The sequence below is a fragment of the Somniosus microcephalus genome, chromosome 8 (assembly GCF_052327205.1).
Source record: "Somniosus microcephalus isolate GS21.2 chromosome 8, FLI_Smic_1.0, whole genome shotgun sequence".
NCBI classification, from domain to species: domain Eukaryota; kingdom Metazoa; phylum Chordata; class Chondrichthyes; order Squaliformes; family Somniosidae; genus Somniosus; species Somniosus microcephalus.
The window spans coordinates 179356925-179376401 of NC_140994.1; the positions used below are offsets into that span (position 1 = coordinate 179356925).

General features: G+C 45.4%; 1 protein-coding gene across 1 annotated transcript in view; it reads left to right on the forward strand.

Moving 5' to 3' along the window:
• Window positions 1-2484: 2484 nt before the first annotated feature.
• c1qtnf2 (C1q and TNF related 2) overlaps window positions 2485-19477 on the forward strand; it is a 72084-nt gene continuing 55091 nt past the window's right edge. Inside the window, exon 1 of the mRNA XM_085995405.1 lies at window positions 2485-2942. The gene's annotated coding sequence lies outside the window, so the exon portion shown is untranslated. The remainder of the gene's footprint in view (window positions 2943-19477) is intronic.

Below are 19477 nucleotides of genomic sequence, written 5' to 3' on the forward strand. Positions count from 1 at the left end.
TAGATTCAAAACCACCTTACAAAAAAAGGGGGGGGGGGGGAAATAGCCAATTCTTGATTTGTCCAATAGGACAAATGTTGGGTGAAGAGAAGCTAGGTATTTATCACCAGCTGCCCAGCAACATGGAAAGATCTGCCTTCTGTTCAGTTGAGCAGAATAGTTAGTTAGATAGTTCGTGTTATTCACCTCAGAAAGTCCATATTTACAATAATTAGATCTTCAGGCCTACATACACCTCCACATTCAGAGGGAGTGTTTGACTGAGGCCTCATTTGCCTGTTCAGGTGGACATTGAGATTATATAGCACTAATCAAAGAAAAGGAGGAAAATTTCCCTAGTGTACAGGTTAACATTCCTCTCAGCCAATACTACAAAAAGAAGAACTGTTCATTAAGCTCAATGCTATTTGTAGGGCCATGTTGTGCATTAAACAACTGCCACACTTGCCTGCATAGCAATCACTGAATTCGATCGGGATTCATTTATCATGGGTTGCAGACATTTGAGATGCGATAAGGCAGTATCTTTACCCCCTCCCCTCTCCTCCCTCAACAGCACAGCAATCAAACAGAAACCAGCATTTATATAGCACCTTTCACAACCTCAAAGAGTCGCAAATAGTCACTTTTATATAAGCAAACAGCAGTCAATTTTCACACAGCAAACTCCCGCAAACAGCAAGTGAATTGAGTCGCCAGTGAAGGTGTTTTGGCAATGCTGGTTGACAGGGGAAATGATGACCAGGACACTAGTAACACTCCACAGCCCCTCCCAATATTGCTGTGCAACCTTTTACATCCAACTGAAATGGCAAATGAGGCCACAGTTTAACATCTCATTCTGTTGCAGGAGCGCGCACTGGACGCCCGTGGGGGAGCCTTTACAATATTACAAAAGCAAAATACTGCGGATGCTGGAAATCTGAAATAAAAACAGAAAACGCTGGAAATACTCAGCAGGTCAGGCAGCACCTGTAGAGAGAGAAACAGAGTTAACGTTAACTCTCTTTCTCTCTGTACAGATGCTGCCTGACCTGCTGAGTATTTCCAGCATTTTCAGCCTTTACAATATGACGGGCACCGCACTTCTAGCGAGGAATGAGCGCGCACAAACCACCTGCCCATTTTACGCTTGCAAATCGGGTGCAGAGCAATCCAATTTCTTGTCCCTTGAGTCTTCATGTGACATTGTGCATTTGTGAGATTCTAACACAGAAATGAACTGGAAATAAAATCTTTTTTTGCAGCTTTTTTAATGCACATGCTGTGCCATAATTACTAGAGTTTTACATTAATATAAATGTGTTACTAAAATCAAAGCACATTGGAAGTATAGCTGTTATAAATATTAAAAGTGAATCAGCATACTTGGGACCAGCAATTTTTTGTCACTTTCTTTCCATTCATAGTCTTTGGATACATGTACATTTTGCTACTGTTTTCTAGTCATTTTAGGTGAATTGTACATTAAGGAGCTTGAAAAGATACACAAATATAAGACTGTTCAAATCATTAACTAACTCTCTTGCTGTAGGAATGATGAGAAAAGTACTGTAGATAATATTTACAGCACTACAGCTAAACAGAAAGAGTATTCCAATTCTGTATTTTATCTTATTAGTTCAGCTGTTATGCAATATCTTAATACACAAATCTGCTTGTGTTCTATTTACTAATTACTTTATAACTGTTTAAAGCGTAAATATCATTTCAAAATTAATATTTTAGCAAAATTGCAACAGCAATCACTGCAGTGACTTACAGGTTTCACAATGATTTCACACAATTCATCTTGAAGGCTCACTGCAATCATTTCCTGTATTTCACAGTTCAGTAATACAGATACACATCACAAAGGCACACACATAGAAATATATAAAATTACACATGCTTGCTGAAGATAACACTGCCAAAATTGTTTTTATCATTTTAATCTAAGAAAGACTGATTAAATACTGAACAGCTGTAGGCCCAAAATTACAACAATTTTTATATAAAATATAATGCTCATCTGTTGCAAATAAAAATGATACACTAAATTAACAGCATACCTGGTTTAAAGGATTGATGTTTAGAGATTAGCTTTCCCTAGGTGGCTGTGTTTCTTGGCAATGGGATCGTGCTTCAGTACACCGAACTCCATCTGGAGGGTCAGTGCTGCCAATTTATTTTTTCACTAATCTCAGTTCATATTCAACTTTGTCTGTACCATTAGTAAAGATAAATGCTGTTTGAATTGGAACATTTTTATATTTATTTATCGTTGATTACTTTTGAAAACAGGGCCAAAGCGCTTGGATTATTATTGAGTAAAAAAAAAATGTTGACTTTATTTTTCAGAAGTGCTATCATATCATAAGAAGCAACTATAGTAATTAATGGAGGGATGGGGAAGGGTTGTTTCCATATCTAATTCTTTTCATTTCAGTGTTGATGATCAAAGCCAGAAAATAATCTAAAGCAAATCCAGAAATAAAGTCTACAAGTTAGTGCTGGAGACAGCTGTCAAAGCAACTTCCATGTAGAAGATGAAAACCAGCAGTTTCCGACCACTGTCGACATGTGCAGTCGTATTCTTAATGCAGTCAAAATTTCCAACTACATGTGACATAAGCGGGAGGTTTGCCAACTCATTACGTTATGGGAAAAGAATGCACTGGAAAAAGGAAGAGAGAAGGGGGAAAGACCAAAAGCTGTTTTGAGTTGGAAAGGGGTCCAGGAAGAAGGAACATAAAATGTCTCTGAACTGCTCTGTCGGTGTGCTGTTTTCGAAGCATTAATTTAAGAGGGAAATATTGCTAGGAAACAAAGAGCATATTGCAATAGAAAGGAACAGCTTACTTTCCTGACCAAATGTTTTAAACAGTCTGTGGTACATGCTAGCTGAAAGTTACTAATTTTAAACATCACTGCAACTACACTGACCACACAGCGACAATCTGGTAAGTTCTGTTTACATCTTTTTATCTTAACTCTTCACGTGCGGCCAGTTATTGTACCAAACTATAGTATCTGTGCCTGATGCCTAGGAAAATGTAGTTGAAGAAAGTCTGCCTTCACCAGTTTGCAACAAATCATTAGAGAGAGGATAAGTTACCCGTGTAAAGTACAGAAGGAAACACCTGGCATTTCAGGTGACTTGCGATTATTTCTTTGTCAGTTTTGTAATCTTTAATCTTCATGATTAAAAATTACAAAAAGCGTTTAAATTATTAACCAAGCAATGCTTTGGCTTATTCGTTTTGCCTGTAGCCTAGGTTGAAATAGCATTAAGTTGATGCCAATATAAAAGAGTACTGCAACACTGAACAAGCTTCCAGTGTTTTTCTGGCAGTGTGTCATGTCTGATACAATCTCAGATGTTGAGACTAAAATCTCAAAGGCCGAGACCATTTTATGAAACCAGTCCCTGACCTGTGTTTCATGTCGCAGATTCATATATACACTATCTGTAAATTAACTCTATGCATGCTGAACTTCTAGTGTACTTTTCACTTCACGTCTTGGCACACACCTGTATTGTAACGTGTAAAGTACAGAGAAGGTGCGTGCCAGGCAATTATGAAACACAGTGGAATCTCCATTATTTGCCTTAATGCAGGAAATCCCTCTGGTGGAGAATGGGAATTGGCAGATAATTGAGATTGTCCCCAAATTTTGATGTCCCACTTATGGTACAGTAATACAGTAGGCACAGACATAAAGTAGAATACAAGTAACAAAGGAAACATTATTTTGTGTTATTTCACCAAGAAAAGATGAAATATAAATGACAAACTGAGCTGTGTATTCAGACGTAGTTTTGTGTGTGGTTTTGTGCTGTCAAACACTCGTTGGATAATAGGAGTGCAGATAATATATGTAAAATATTCCGCAATGAACCAATTGCTCTGTTTTTTTTGTACTCTGTTGCCATCTTGCACTAATTCTGGTCATACAATGAGGGGACTGAAGAAGCAGAATACTTCATGAATTTTTAAAGGGTTTTGTTTATTTTTACTTTGTGTAGATGCCACCTTGGAGGAAACTTGGCACCCAATTACATTTGATAATGGCATGATACAAATGTTGCAGCTTTGGAATGTAACTTGGGTGCAAATTTGTTGCCAAGAGGTGTTGCTAGGTTCCCAGTAACTCCATGTGCCGTTGTATTTGATTAATGCCATTCATTCTAGGTTTTTGTGGGGGCAATGTCAAAGAATAAATAGGGAAATATAATATGCACAACACAAAAGCATATCCATATTTATTGGAAAGAAAACCTTAGTTTTACATGGTTTCATGACAATGCTAAGTGGATAAGCTGGCTATTTTGAACTACTGATGTCACACATTCATTGTCTTTATTTATAATCTCACTATTAATGTTAGCCCTTATTAAATCCAGCAGATTCTTTGGACCGTGTTACAAGGCTGCAGTTTATTCAGGGCTCCAGATGTTGCCATAAACAGTGAAATTAAAACTCAAGTGAATTTTTGAAATGTGAACAACAAAATATGGTGCAGCCTTGAAACACACAGCTGAGTCTCTTTTATTTACTGTAAAACATATGAATATAATTACTCGGTTTTGATGTTTGATTAGGCCATATGGCAGTGAGGAATCCGTGGGAGTAGCTGAGCAGAGAGTAGGAACTAACCAGCAGGAGCACGAGTTGGAGGAAGTCTCCGTGTAACACCTGGGAGCAGGTTGCTGGTTACCCCTGCATTGTGACATCATAACTGAGGTGAAAACGCACGGGGTTGATGGGCAAAAATTCTTGCTGCTTGCTGCTCTCCTAATGATAAGCAATCTCTCTGAGCAAGTGCTGTGGGGCCCACCTATTGTTGTTGTAAGGCGAGTACGCCTGCTTCATGCACAGGCCATCAGTGTGCTACACATTGGTTGGCCACATTGGGGTGCGGAAGTGCTCTCCAGCTTCTACTCCCCATTATACGGCACCCACCCGGCCATCTCATTATTGGCCCCATGGTGATTATAATATTCCTGTCCTTATGAAACAGGGTATCAGCTGACTTACTCTGAGCAACACATCAAAAGATCCAAATTTCTAAATACTGCATTTCCAAAAGAAACTTGGGGAGAAATTCAACTCACGGACGTCTGTTTCTGTGTTTGAAAAGCAGGTGGCCAGTAGTTGAAAACCAGTGTGGGGGGAGGGAGGCAGCTCAGCCACCCCATTGATGCCCAAAGTCCACCTGATGCCATATACAGACGGACCTGTAAATGGAGGAGCAGCCTTGCAACAAGCATACAGCTGCTTTACTATGCAAATGAGGGTCCTATGCCTGATGCAAAATTCAAGCACAAATTCAAGGATGGAGCTGGTGCCTTACAATCTCTGCCTAGTTGTACCAGGTCTTTAACGGCTTAAATAACAGTTCTTAAATGGATCGCTGGAGGCCACTCATGTAACGGCCACAAAACTTCTTAAAAGTTATAATTTTGTGGATCCAGGAGAAGGAGGATGCTCCTCTTGCCTCCACAAAAATGCCACTGCTGGCCTTACCTGACCCCCAGGACCTACCTGCAGGCCAGCTTGGCGTCGGAGCCAGATGGAATTCATCATACTGGTCCATCCAGCAAGCTGGAGCAGGATGACGCACGCTGCTCCCTGCTTCGGTTTAAATGACGTCCGATGCCAATTTTGACCCAGACCTCAGGCTGGCAAGGACCAGCGAGCGGAGCAATCGCTGCATCAATTTGCCGCACGTTTTGGTCACAATTTCTCCCCTTAAAGCCTGTAATCCATTCTTAGGACCTGGGTAACGTTCAGGTTTTACTTTTGAAGATTCTAAAGGTATCAATTTCACCCTGATTTGTTTTGCCTCGTACGCCACGTCCCAATTACTTATATGTTTTGCATGTGGACATTTGGCATCTGTGGCTTAAAGTTAGAACTGCAGATAATTAAAAATGATTTCCCCCAGATGACTGTGTTTACAAGTTAATACAGAATTTCCTTAAAAATTGTCATCACTGCCAAATTTCTTGTGGGTTGTTTCAGGAGTATTTTGGAACTATTGCAATCCAATGTACTGCAAATCATTAATATCTGGGCACACTGTTATAGCAGTTCTGTTATTTTATTTAATTCCCTCCCCCCACTTCCTTCCCCTGCTTTCTTGAAGGTGGATGGTTCATGTTGTAGGTTAGTTCCATGGGTGCTGAGAGCCCACTAGTAATTCACCAAAGGCACCATACTTTATGTGTGAGTCTAGACAGGGAGCATTGTCAGACTGTTGGACCATATACAAGTTAACAGCCACAACCAATCCTATCTGCACCTGGTGTCGACATGTGCACACTTTCCAGCAAGCAAGTGATTAGGAATGGGAACCCTAGCTCATTTCTTATCCTTCCTAACCTGGAGGTACTGAGGCTAATTGTAGCATATTAAATAATTGTGGCTGAGACCAATCAATTCGGTACAGACTGTGAATGGAGTCTGCGACCTTCCTGATCTCGAGAGCTTGACACCACTAAGCCCTACAGGGGTAATAAAAACAGAAAAAGCTCGAAGTACTCAGCAGGTCAGGCAGCATCTGTGGAGAGAGAAACAGAGTTAACATTTCAGGTCGATGACCTTCCGTCAGAACTGGAAAGAGTTAAAGATATAACAAGGTTTTAAGCAAGTGCAGAGGCAGGGAAAGGGGAGAGGAGGAAAGAACAAAAGGGAAGGTCTGTGATAGGTGGAAGGCAGGAGAGATTAAATGACAAAAACAATGATGGTGCAAGGTAAAAGAAGATGGTAATGGGACAAGTAAGGAAACAAAAATGGGTCTAGAAGAGGTGTAAATGGGAATAACAGAATCATCAACAGCTGCCATCCGAAAAAATGGGGGCAGAGGTTATGATCGGAACTTGTTGAACTCAATGTTGAGTCCGGAAGGCTGTAAAGTGCCAAATCGAAAGATGACGTGCTGCTCCTTGAGCTTATGTTAAGAACATAAGAACATAAGAAATAGGAGCAGGAGTCGGCCACACAGCCCCTCGCGCCTGCTCCGCCATTCAATAAGATCATGGCTGATCATCAACCTCAACTCCACTTTCCTGCCCCATCTCCATGTCCCTTGATTTCCCTAGAGTCCAAAAATCTATCTATCTCAGCCTTGAATATACTCAAAGACTCAACATCCACAGCCCTCAGGGGCAGAGAATTCCAAAGATTCACAACCCTTTGAGTGAAGAAATTCCTCCTCATCTCAGTCTTAAATGGCCTACCCCTTATCCTGAGACTATGCCCCCTAGTTTTAGACTCTCCAGCCAGGGGAAAACAACCTCTCGGCATCTACCCTGTCAATCCCCTTCAGAATCTTGTATGTTTCAATGAGATCACCTCTCATTCTTCTAAACTCCAGAGAGTAAAGGCCCATTCTACACAATCTCTCATCATAGGACAGCCCTCTCATCCCAGGAATCAATCTAGTGAACCTTTGTTGCACCGCCTCCAAGGCAAGTATATCCTTCCTTAGATAAATGTAAGAAATCACACAACACCAGGTTATAGTCCAACAGCTTTATTTCAAATCACAAGCTTTCGGAGCGCTGCTCCTTCGTCAGGTGAAGTGGAGAGATGCATAAAAACACAGCTTATATAGTCAGAGAATAATGTCAGATGTTTACAGGTAATCTTTCTAACTGCCATTTATCACACCTCGGCAGAGAGATAATCACAGCAATCAAAGGTATAAATGGTGTCCAAACAGGTCAGTCAGGAAAACGTTACATCAAAGAACAATGAGGTGGGGTCACAAGGGGTCAAATGTTGCAGATGCTGGGGTCTGTATGAAAAACAAAAAAAGACAAAAAACATTTTTTTTGCTGGAAATCACAGCAGGTCCGGCTGAGAACTTCAATTTCGTCTACATGCACACCAAGAACAGGAAGCTTGAGAAACTCGGCATCACCACCAGCAGCAACCAAGCCACCCCTGGTACCACGGTTGAAACCACAGGGAAGTCCATCGTCAACTTGTCCGACCACACCTTTCAACCAGACGAAATTGAAGTTCTCAGCCGAGGGCTCAATTTCTGCCCCACCACCAAAATGGACCCCATCGGTCTCGCGGCAGACACAGAGGAATTCATCAGGAGAATGAGGCTTTGGGAATTCTTCCACAAATCCCAAGATGTCAGCAGCGAACCCAATGAGACAACCAATGATCCGGAACAGCAGACAGAGGGATCTGCAGTGCAGCAACCGAAGAAGAAAGAGTCAAATTGGACCCCTCCGGAGGGTCGCTGCCCTAAGCTTGACATGTATGCTCAAGCTGTCAGGAGATGCATCAACGCCAGATTCATCAGCCGCACTCACAAGACAGTCCAGAATGTCACCCGAGCACAACACAACGCCATCCACGCTCTCAAGACCAACCGCAACATCGTCATCAAACCAGCAGACAAAGGAGGAGCCATCGTCATACAGAACAGAACGGACTATTGCAAAGAAGCATACTGACAACTGGACAACCAGGAACACTACAGACAGTTACCCGCAGATCCGACCAAAGAACACACCCGCCAACTCAACAGACTGATCAAGACCTTCGATCCAGACCTTCAAAGCATCCTACGCGCTCTCATCCCACGTACTCCCCACGTGGGAGACTTCTACTGCCTCCCAAAGATACACAAAGCCAACACACCCGGACCTCCTATCATATTAGGCAACGGAACCCTGTGAGAACCTCTCTGGATACGTCGAGGGCATCCTGAAACCCATCGTACAGGGAACCCCCAGCTTCTGTCGCGACACTACAGACTTCTTACAGAAACTCAGCACCCACGGACCAGTTGAACCAGGAACACTCCTTGCCACGATGGACGTCTCGGCACTCTACACCAGTATCCCCCACGATGACAGCATCGCTGCGACAGCCTCAGTACTCAACACCAACAACAGCCAATCTCCAGACGCCATCCTACAACTCATCCGCTTCATCCTTGACCACAATGTCTTCACCTTCGACAACCAGTTCTTTACCCAAACACACGGAACAGCCATGGGGACCAAATTCGCACCCCAGTACGCCAACATCTTCATGCACAAGTTCGAGCAAGACTTCTTCGCAGTACAGGACCTCCAACCAACGCTATACACCAGATACATCGGTGACATTTTCTTCCTATGGACCCACGGCGAAGAATCACTGAAAAGACTACATGATAACATCAACAAGTTCCATCCCACCATCAAACTCACCATGGACTACTCCTCAGAATCGGTTTCATTCTTGGACACACGAATCTCCATCAAAGCCGGACACCTCAGCACTTCACTCTACCGCAAGCCCACGGACAACCTCAGGATGCTCCACTTCTCCAGCTTCCACCCTAACCACGTTAAAGAAGCCATCCCCTATGGACAAGCCCTGCGAATACACAGGATCTGCTCAGCCGAGGAGGAACGCGATGGACACCTACAGACGCTGAAAGACGCCCTCGTAAGAACGGGATATGACGCTCGACTCGTCGATCGACAGTTCCGATGGGCCACAGCAAAAAATCGCATAGACCTCCTCAGAAGACAAACACGGGACACAACCAACAGAGTACCCTTCGTCATCCAGTACTTCACTGGAGCGGAGAAACTACGCCATGTTCTTCGCAGCATTCAACATGTCATTGATGACGACGAACACCTCGCTAAGGCCATCCCCACGCCTCCACTACTCGCCTTCAAACAGCCGCCTAACCTCAAACAGACCATCGTTTGCAGCAAATTACCCAGCTTTCAGGAGAACAGCGACCACGACACCACACAACCCTGCCACAGCAACCTCTGCAAGACATGCCAGATCATCAACACAGATACCATCATCACACGTGAGGACACCACCCACCAGGTACATGGTACATACTCATGTGACTCGGCCAACGTTGTCTACCTCATACATTGCAGGAAAGGATGCCCCAGAGCATGGTACATCGGCGAGACCATGCAGACACTGCGACAACGGATGAACGGACACCACGCAACAATCGCCAGGCAGGAGTGTTCCCTCCCAGTCGGGGAACACTTCAGCAGTCAAGGACATTGAGCCTCCGATCTTCGCGTAAGCATTCTCCAAGGCGGCCTTTGAGACACACGACAACGCAAAATCGTAGAGCAGAAACTGATAGCCAAGTTCCGCACTCATGAGGACGGCCTCAACTGGGATCTTGGGTTCATATCACGCTACATGTAACCCCACCTGACATAGGGTCATCCAGACTCGAGTCGTCGTTGGCTTGTTCTCTCTACCCAGATGCGGCCAGACCTGCTGTGACTTCTAGCAAAAAAAAATGTTTTTTTGTCTGTTTTTTGTTTGTCATACAGACCCCAGCATCTGCAACATTTGACCCCTTGTGACCCCACCTCATTGTTCTTTGATGTAATGTTTTCCTGACTGACCTGTTTGGGCACCATTCACACCTTTGATTGCTGTGATTATCTCTCTGCCAAGGTGTGATAAATGGCAGTTAGAAAGATTACCTGTAATCATCTGGCATTATTCTCTGACTATATAAGTTGTGTCTTTATGCATCTCTCCAACTTCACCTGACGAAGGAGCAGCGCTCCGAAAGCTTGTGATTTCAAATAAAACTGTTGGGCTATAACCTGGTGTTGTGTGACTTCTTACATTTATCCACCCCAGTCCAACACCGGCATCTCCACACCATTACTGCCCGCTCACTTAGTCTATCTACATCCCTTGCAGATCTTTGGGGTTGATTTTAACTCAGCCGTGAGGCGGGCTTTGAGGCATGCGGAGGGTTAAAATCGCAAAAACTGCGGGGTCGGGACCCCCCTCCGGTCTGGTTCCCGACCCCGAGCCATTTTAACCCAGGCATGTCTGATGGTCCTGAATCAGTCCCGCCTCCAACAGGCGGGACTGCTCTTTAAGGCCCTTAATCAGTAATAATTGGCCTTTATAATCCCATTTCAAGAGGCCCTTGCATTTTTAACCCTTTTCCCACATAAAACATACCTGGTGGGGATCATGCCTGTGAAACCTGGCGGGAGCACTATTGGCTTGCTGACTATCAGCTGCAGGTCAACCATTAAAGAGGAGATTGTTATGTATTGTGTGTTCTATTGTGTGTTCTCCTCCCACCTGTGGTGGCGCTGTCACAGGAGATAAATGGTTGGGTATTCTCTCGGTTAAGTTTAGCTCTCTTTGTTCGGAACTTTCCAGAAATTCCTTCCCTTCCAATAAAGCACTTCATGTTTGAATCTCTGAGTTCTGAGTCCTAAATTGTGTCTAGGTAGAAAGGTACCGACACAACAAGTGGCAACGAGGAGCAGATGAATCTGCGTACGTTACGGGTACAGTGAGTAAACAGAAAATTTAATTTGAAACGTGAGATGGCTACTATATTAGGAAACATCGGTGATTTTGATGAAAATGTGGAGCAATGGAGCGCATATACGGAACGTTTTGACTATTTTGTATTGGCGAATGCGGTGGCAAATGAAAAGGTCGTGCCTACCTTTTTGAGTGTAATCGGGCCGAAGACTTTCAATTTACTTCGCAGCCTCGTGCAGCCAGATAAGCCAGGAACTAAAACATATAAGCAACTAGTGGAAATTCTTGGAGCACATTTTTCACCAAAACCTCTGGTTATTGCTGAGAGATTTAGATTTCACAGACGGAATCAAGAGCAGGGGGAATCAGTGACGATGTTTATTGCTGCTTTAAAAAGGTTGTCGGAACACTGCCAGTTCAAGGAGGTGCTGAATGACACCATTAGAGACAGACTTGTGTGTGGTCTGCAAAATGCAGCCACACAGAAGCGCCTTCTTACTGAGGACAACCTTACTCTTGAAAAGGCCATTGAAGTTAGTGTCTCCATGGAGATGGCGGAAAAGGAGGCTCACCAGTTGAGTTCAACAGGGAGAGTTCACAAGGTGTCATCTGAGCCTAAAGGTGCGCGGAACGGCACATGTTACCGTTGTGGGAAAACGGGCCATCATGCTAATGACTGCTGGTGTACGGAGCTGGAATGCCGAAATTGTGGCAAAAAGGGTCACATTGAACGCGCCTGTAGAGGTAAAAAAAGAACAGACAGAGCTGGGAAGCATGGAAGCAAAATGTCTGTATTTGGACAAGAGAGGAAAAAGAGTGCTCATTCAGTGCAGTATGATGGAACAAGCAAAACAGAGGGGAGCAACACCTCTGAGGAGGAAGAGGTGCACATACTGACGGTTGCAGGTGGTTCAAATGGCTACTGGGTGTCACCACTGGTGGAGGGACAATCAGTGCAGATGGAGGTGGACACAGGCGCGGCTGTGTCCCTTGTTTCAGACACTGTCTACAACAAAATGCTAAAGCATCTTACCCTTCAGCCAACAAACATTGTGCTAAAGACGTATACCGGCGAACCTGTGGCCATGAGAGGCGTCATTGAGGTGACAGTTAAATTGAACGGACAGACTGCAAAACTGCCACTATATGTGGTAAAGGGAAATTACCCATCGCTACTGGGACGTGCGTGGCTAGAGAAAATCACGCTGGACTGGCCTACAGTCTGCATGATGTCAAAAGGGGAGTCAGGTCTGACTGCAGTGTTAAACAAACATGCAGAACTCTTCAATGGGGAACTTGGGAGCATGAAAAAGATCAGCGTGAGACTGGACATTAAACCTGACAGCAAGCCGAAGTTTCACAAAGCCTGACCTGTACCCTATGCAATTAGGCCAAAAGTTGAGGCTAACTTGGAGGCCTTAGTCGAGAATGGAGTCCTGGTGCATGTGAGCGTGAGCAAATGGGCCACACCCATTGTTCCTGTCCTGAAAAAGGATGGATCTGTTCGAATCTGCGGGGATTTTAAAGTGACTATTAACCCGGTGCTGTCTGTGGAACAGTACCCTCTTCCCCTCATTGATGATCTTTTTACAGGCCTGGCCGGAGGGCAAAATTTCAGCAAAATAGACTTATGCCAGGTTTATCTGCAAATGCATGTCGATGACAAATCAAAGGAGCTGCTGACAATTGTGACACACAAGGGGCTATACAGGTACTGCCGCCTTCCGTTTGGAATTACGTCGGCCCCTGCTCTATTCCAAAGGGCAATGGATCAGATTTTGAGTGGACTGCCAGGAGTCCAGTGCTACCTGGACGACATCCTTGTCACTGGGACAAATGAGGAGGATCATCTTCTGAACTTGGATGCGACACTACAACGACTGAAAGAGTACGGACTCAGAGTTCGTAAAGACAAATGTGAATTCTTTCAGTCTTCAGTTGAGTACCTGGGGCATGTGATTGACGCTACTGGCCTGCATAAGGCGCCGCCAAAGGTCAAGGCGATCGTGGAGGCCCCAGCACCCCAGAATGTGAGCCAGTTACGTTCATTTCTGGGGCTACTTAACTACTATGGGAAGTTTATTCCAGACTTAGCAACATTGCTGAAGCCGTTACATCAGTTGCTATGTCAAGGCAAAACATGGAAATGGACTGAACTGTGCAACGAAGCTTTCGCCCAAGCAAAGAAAGCATTGCTGAATTCGGAGGTCCTGACGCACTTCGACCCAAAGCTACCCGTGCAGCTAGCATGTGATGCGTCACCATATGGTGTGGGAGCAGTCATATGCCACATCATGCCTTCGGGTGAAGAGAAACCTATCACCTTCGCATCACGCACCTTGAACAAGGCCGAGAGTAACTATGCGCAGATCGAGCGCGAGGCCTTGGGAATCGTTTTTGAATTCGAAAATGTCATCAGTACCTGTTTGGGAGAAGGTTCACACTCCTGACGGACCACCGTCCATTGACTTCAATCTTCGGGCCCCACACCGGAATTCCGTCTCTCGCTGCAAGCAGGATGCAAAGGTGGGCTTTACTGTTGTCAGGACACACATACGACATCAAATATCGCAAATCAGACTTGCACGGCAACGAAGACGGTCTCTCGAGGCTACCCTTGCCTGTTACTCCCCCAGAGCCTCGTCAGATAGACATCTTCTACTTTAGACAAGTGGAGGGAGCACCTGTCACTACAGTTCAGGTGCGAAGGTACACCTGCAACGATCCAGTCCTGTCTGAGGTAATGGACGATGTCATTCGAGGGAGAGCGATAGGAGATTCTCCTAGTTTGAAACCTTACGTTTCAAAAAGAAATGAGCTCTCCATCCAGGCAGGTTGTCTTCTTTGGGGACGCCGTGTCATCATTCCGCCACCTCTGAGGGAACCTATACTGCAACAACTTCATACAGGCCACAGTGGGATGGTTCGGATGAAGGAAATGGCAAGAAGCTACTTCTGGTGGCCAGGTCTCGATGGGAATATTGAGGAGAAAGCCAAAACATGTTCCCCATGTCAAAGGGTCCGGAATGTTCCACAGCTGGCAACCCTACACCCCTGGGATTGGCCTGCAGAAGTGTGGCAGCGAGTACATGTGGACTTCGCCGGTCCTTTCAAAGGGAAGATGTTTATGGTGGTTGTGGACGCTCGTAGCAAGTGGCCGGAGGTTGCTGTGATGAGGTCTACCATGGCAGAGAAAACAATTGAGAAACTTGGTGAGATGTTCAGCCGTTATGGCTCACCGGAACAACTCGTAAGTGACAATGGTCCACAATTTGTATCACAGGAGTTTGCAACCTTCCTGCATGTGAATGGTGTCCAACACATCAGGTCTGCGCCCTATCATCCCTCTACTAACGGCCAGGCAGAAAGGTTCATGCAAACTTTGAAGCACGCCTTGAAGGCATCGCAAGGTCAGGGCTCAATCCACCAATGTCTGAACAGCTTCCTGTTGTCCTACAGGAACGAGCCGCATGCCACAACCAAAACTTCCCCCATTTCGCTCATGATGAAGAGGCAGTTGTGGACAAGTTTTGACTTACTCAAACCTCCAAGGGCAGAGCAGGTTGTCCATCGTCAACAACAAGCTCAAGTTGAAAAGAGAGAGAAAAGAGCCAAGGAGAGACCGTTTCATCCGGGAGAGCACATCCTAGCTCGAAACTACAACACTGGACCGAAATGGGTTCCTGCTATGGTGATCGCGCAGACGGGCCCTGTGTCTTACACGGTTGAGACTGCTGAGGACGTCGTCTGGAGAAGACACACAGATCAACTGTTGCTAGGAGCAGAGACAGCCACAGAGGCTCCAACGGCTGGTTGGCCAGAACTGTTTCCGAATGATACCGCAAACCAGCATCCTTTGCCACAGTGCTCTTCTCCAACACAGGAAGTCAAAGAGACTGTTCCACCTGTGCAAACTCCTGACTTTCAACTGACACAGGCACCTTCTCCATCCAGGCCTGTGTCAATGCCTACTGCTGTGGAAGCCAGCGATGACCGCCGGTATCCTGTCAGAGAGCGGCGGCCTCCAAGACGCTTGGATCTGTAGGCTTAGTGACTTACCCACAAGACTGGGGCAGAATAAACCCCAGGGTAAAGTCAGGGTTTGAGGCAGTCTACCCCTACCTTAGGTTAGTTGAGTGTATTGAAAGTAACTTACCTATTGAGGAATAATGTGGACCTTCCATTTAAGAGGGGAGGAAATGTTATGTATTGTGTGTTCTATTGTGTGTTCTCCTCCCACCTGTGGTGGCGTTGTCACAGGAGATAAATGGTTGGGTATTCTCTCGGTTAAGTTTAGCTCTCTTTGTTCGGAACTCTCCAGAACTTACTTCCCTTCCAATAAAGCACTTCATGTTTGAATCTCTGAGTTCTGAGTCCTAAATTGTGTCTAGGTAGATAGGTACCGACACAACAGAGATTTGATCAGTCATCATTTGCAGGTGGCAGGACTTTGTTGTTTCAGGCCTGGGGCAAATTTTATCAGGCTTAACCACACCTGTGGAAGGTTGGAGCCTCACACACATCTCCAGTGTGACCTCCTGGGAAACCCCGCTCGCTACCTTCACTCAGCGCTTCCTCAACGGAGGCATATACCAGAAGCATGGGAGCCATTTATTTCCTTCCCTTCTGGGCATTAGATGAGCTCGAACACCAGCCGCGGCACCAGCAGAACCAGGAACAACAGCAGCAGCAACAGGAGCGCCAGGCTGCTGCTCACCCACCTGAAGCTGCACAGGCCAGAAGGGGCCAGCGCTTGGAAGTGGCTTGAGAGCACCTTGCTGCACATCAGGGGGCCATGGGGACCCATATCTGCACTGGCAGTCCTACTCAGAAGGACTTCCATGAAGGTCTGGTTTCTCTGTTCAATAGATGCCCATCGCTCCTCAAGAGATGTCATTCTATTATGAACACTCACCATATTTTCCATACCCTGGCGACTTATCTCCTCCATGGAGGTTGCCATCCTTTCCATGGTGATGCGTTCATGCGTGATTTCACCACAAAGGCTCTGCTCATGTTCACTATGGACTCCTCCATTCGCTCCACACTCATATCGACCCTGGAGACAAAACCTGCCAGAGACTCCTGCATCTGTTCCTGGAGTTCCAGCCCCGCTGATCTTATGGATGGACCCAGAGGCAGAGGGTCAACATGCAGCTGAGCCGAGCTGGCAGAGTCCTGCGCCCTCCGACTAGCACTCTCCACTGCTGTCCCTGTCTCCACAATCTGCTGATGCTTACTTGTGAGCTGTGATACACCCGGTGACAACACTACTCTATGTCCCGAAGGTCCCACCGAGGTGTGAGTGTCTGCGCTGGTGCTGGGTGCGCTGAATTCTGCTGACGCTGCACCCTCAGAGGTTGCAGATTCCTCTGAGGAGTCTGGAAGCTCAGGCTCTTCCTCCTGGACAGTGGGGACGGGGGCTCTCGATGGTCCTGTGGGGGAGTAAAGGAAAGAGTTAGAGATGCGAGGTCAAGGTTACATGCACATTGCATATTGCAGATGATCATAGGTCCATCTGTTATAGCTTCAGAATAATTATCAACGACTCATGCAATGTCAATGAGAGAGATGGAAAACTATTCTGTCACCAGCTTGCTGTGATGCACCCGTCTGTCCATCCCCCACTTGCGCCTCATCCTCCAGTCCTACGATCTCCAGGACCGCCTCCTCCCAGGGAGTGAGGTGGGCTACTGATGGTGGCCCTCCTCCTGTCCTCTCTTGTTCTCTTTTATTGTGAGCTCTCTTTTCCTGCAATGAGGGAGACAAGTGGAGTTTGAGTGAGAATGAAGGAGTGAGTGTAGAGAATCCATAGCATAGATGCTTAGAAGGAGACAAAGATGGAGTGAGGTGGCAAGACCAAGGGCCCTCCCTGTGTGTTGTCAGTTGTTTTCATAGCATCAGAGTGATAGGGAGTGTGAGGGCTGCATAGTCGAATATTTAGGTGAATGTGAGCATAGAGAGAGAAGGAATGGGTAAGGGTGCATGGATGTCAGTGTCAAGTGGGATGTGGAGGAAGAGATTGCTAAAGCTGAGTGCTGGTGAGGAGAGGCAATGGAGATCAGATTGAGAGTGATGGGAACTTCATACTCACTTTTCCAGTGTGCTGAAGGTCATGAAATCTCTTCCTGCACTGTATCCAGGTTCTGCGGGTAGCTGATAAGGAGTTGACCTCTTCTGCCATTTGCAGCCACGCAGCCTTTGTCTGCTGGGGAGACATTTTCCTCCCTGATGAAGGGAAGAGCACCTCCTTGTGAGATCTTGCTCTCTCCACTAAAGCCTGCAGGGCAACATCGTCAAAACGGGGTGCAGACCTCGGTCTTTCTCTTGCCATTCTGCTTCCAGCTCAGTGTATCAGCAAATGCCAAAAGGTTGGCAGCCTGCAGAAGAAGTAAGGCTTGTTGCAGACCCTAAATGCAGCAGCAATAATGACGTCATATTATGCGACTTTCTGACTGGAAATACTAATTTGCCAAGGGTTCCCACACGTTGGAAATCAATTGGCCAATTGAGTTAAAATTGCATCAATCTCACACACCCATTTAGATTCGTGTGGGAAACACCAAATTCGGGGAACCCAACAATTCCCCGCACCTGAGTTAAAATCGACCCCTTTGTGTCCTCCTCACAGCTTACTGTCCCACCTAGCTTTGCATCATCAGCAAACTTGGATACAGTACACTCGGTTGATTGCCTGCCTCTCTTCCGCGGCCATGTTCGCGCTCGGGTGGCCCTGGAGATGGAGCATGCGGTGTCCGTCGGCACGCTTGAGGCCTTCCGCGACCGGTGGGCGCCGCGGGGACTGGAGTGCATCATCAACCCGGCCAACCAAATTTTAATTTAATTTGTTAAGTTTTATTAATTTACAGTCCATTTGTTTTAACCACCCACACAAAAAGAGTACACTCGGTTGAGCTTCATTGGAACAGTGTAGGAGGTCAAGGACAGAGAGGTCAGAGTGGGAGTGGAGCACAGAATTAAAGTGACAGGGAAATGCACTTACTTACCAAGCCATTAGGGAAGTCTGTTATTTAAAGGCAAAGTGTTCAGGAGAGGGGCTCAGTGGGTAAATGCACTGTGGTACTGAGTCTGTGTTGGAAGCAAAGCTTCATCATGTATCAAAGAGGGAAAATGTCTGTTATATCTTTTTTATATGTGAAGTATAGCTAAACAGAGTAAGTGGGTTTTAAAACATTAGGACAAGAAGCCATTGGAAAAATAGTTGCTGTGTTAATTATTTATAAATCGGGCAGCAAAAATGTTAAATATGGATTTTAAAGATTAAATTACAAAATAAGATGTCCATTTAAGGTCATGCATTCTGCACCTGATAATGAGAACATTATGAGGATTTCTTTTACATATATGAACATATAAAAGTGGGATGGGAAAACACCACCTGGTCCATTGAGCCCACCCAATCAAGACATGGTGTTACCACATCGATCATTAGCCCACAGCCCCACCCTCCAGTCACACAGGCAAAAGAAGAGAAAAAACTTTTGAAGGACTGTAGGGAATCCATACTCACCACATTTTGGTAATCAGTTCTAGAGGATAATGACTCTATGTGTAAAGAAATACATTCTGACACCAAATCTAACTCTTTACCTGATGTATTTTATGCTCATGCCTCCCCCAGGTTTCCCATCCCTACACATCTTAAACAACTTATCTAGCTGGACAAAATCTTTTCCCTTCATCATTTTAAAAACCTTACTCATATCTCTTTCAAGCTTATGTTTCCAAACTTGCTGTTCATACAATGGATGCAGCTTTGTTCCTGAAACCTCTCCATCTCTCTAACTCTCCTCCTTAAAACTTACCTCTTTGACCATGTTTTTGGTCACCTGTCCTAACATGTCTTTATGTGGCTTGGTGTCAAATTCTGTTTGCTAACACTCCTGTACAGCGCCTTTGGATGTTTTACTACTTTAAAGGTGCTATATAAATGCAAGTTGTTGTTGTAATCAAAATAGTCCAACAACTCAAGCCTGATAACTAAGAGCCCCTCTGCTCTTCCTACTTAGGAAATTTAAAGCTTTGTAGGTGTCTACAAGCAAGGGCTAATCGGTTAAAAGGTGCTGATCATGCAAGACGCAATTGATTTTAGGTTTGCCTTAAAGGTAGTGTGTGTTATACCAAGGATGTTTTATATGTTTTTTTGCTTATGAATGAGCAACGGT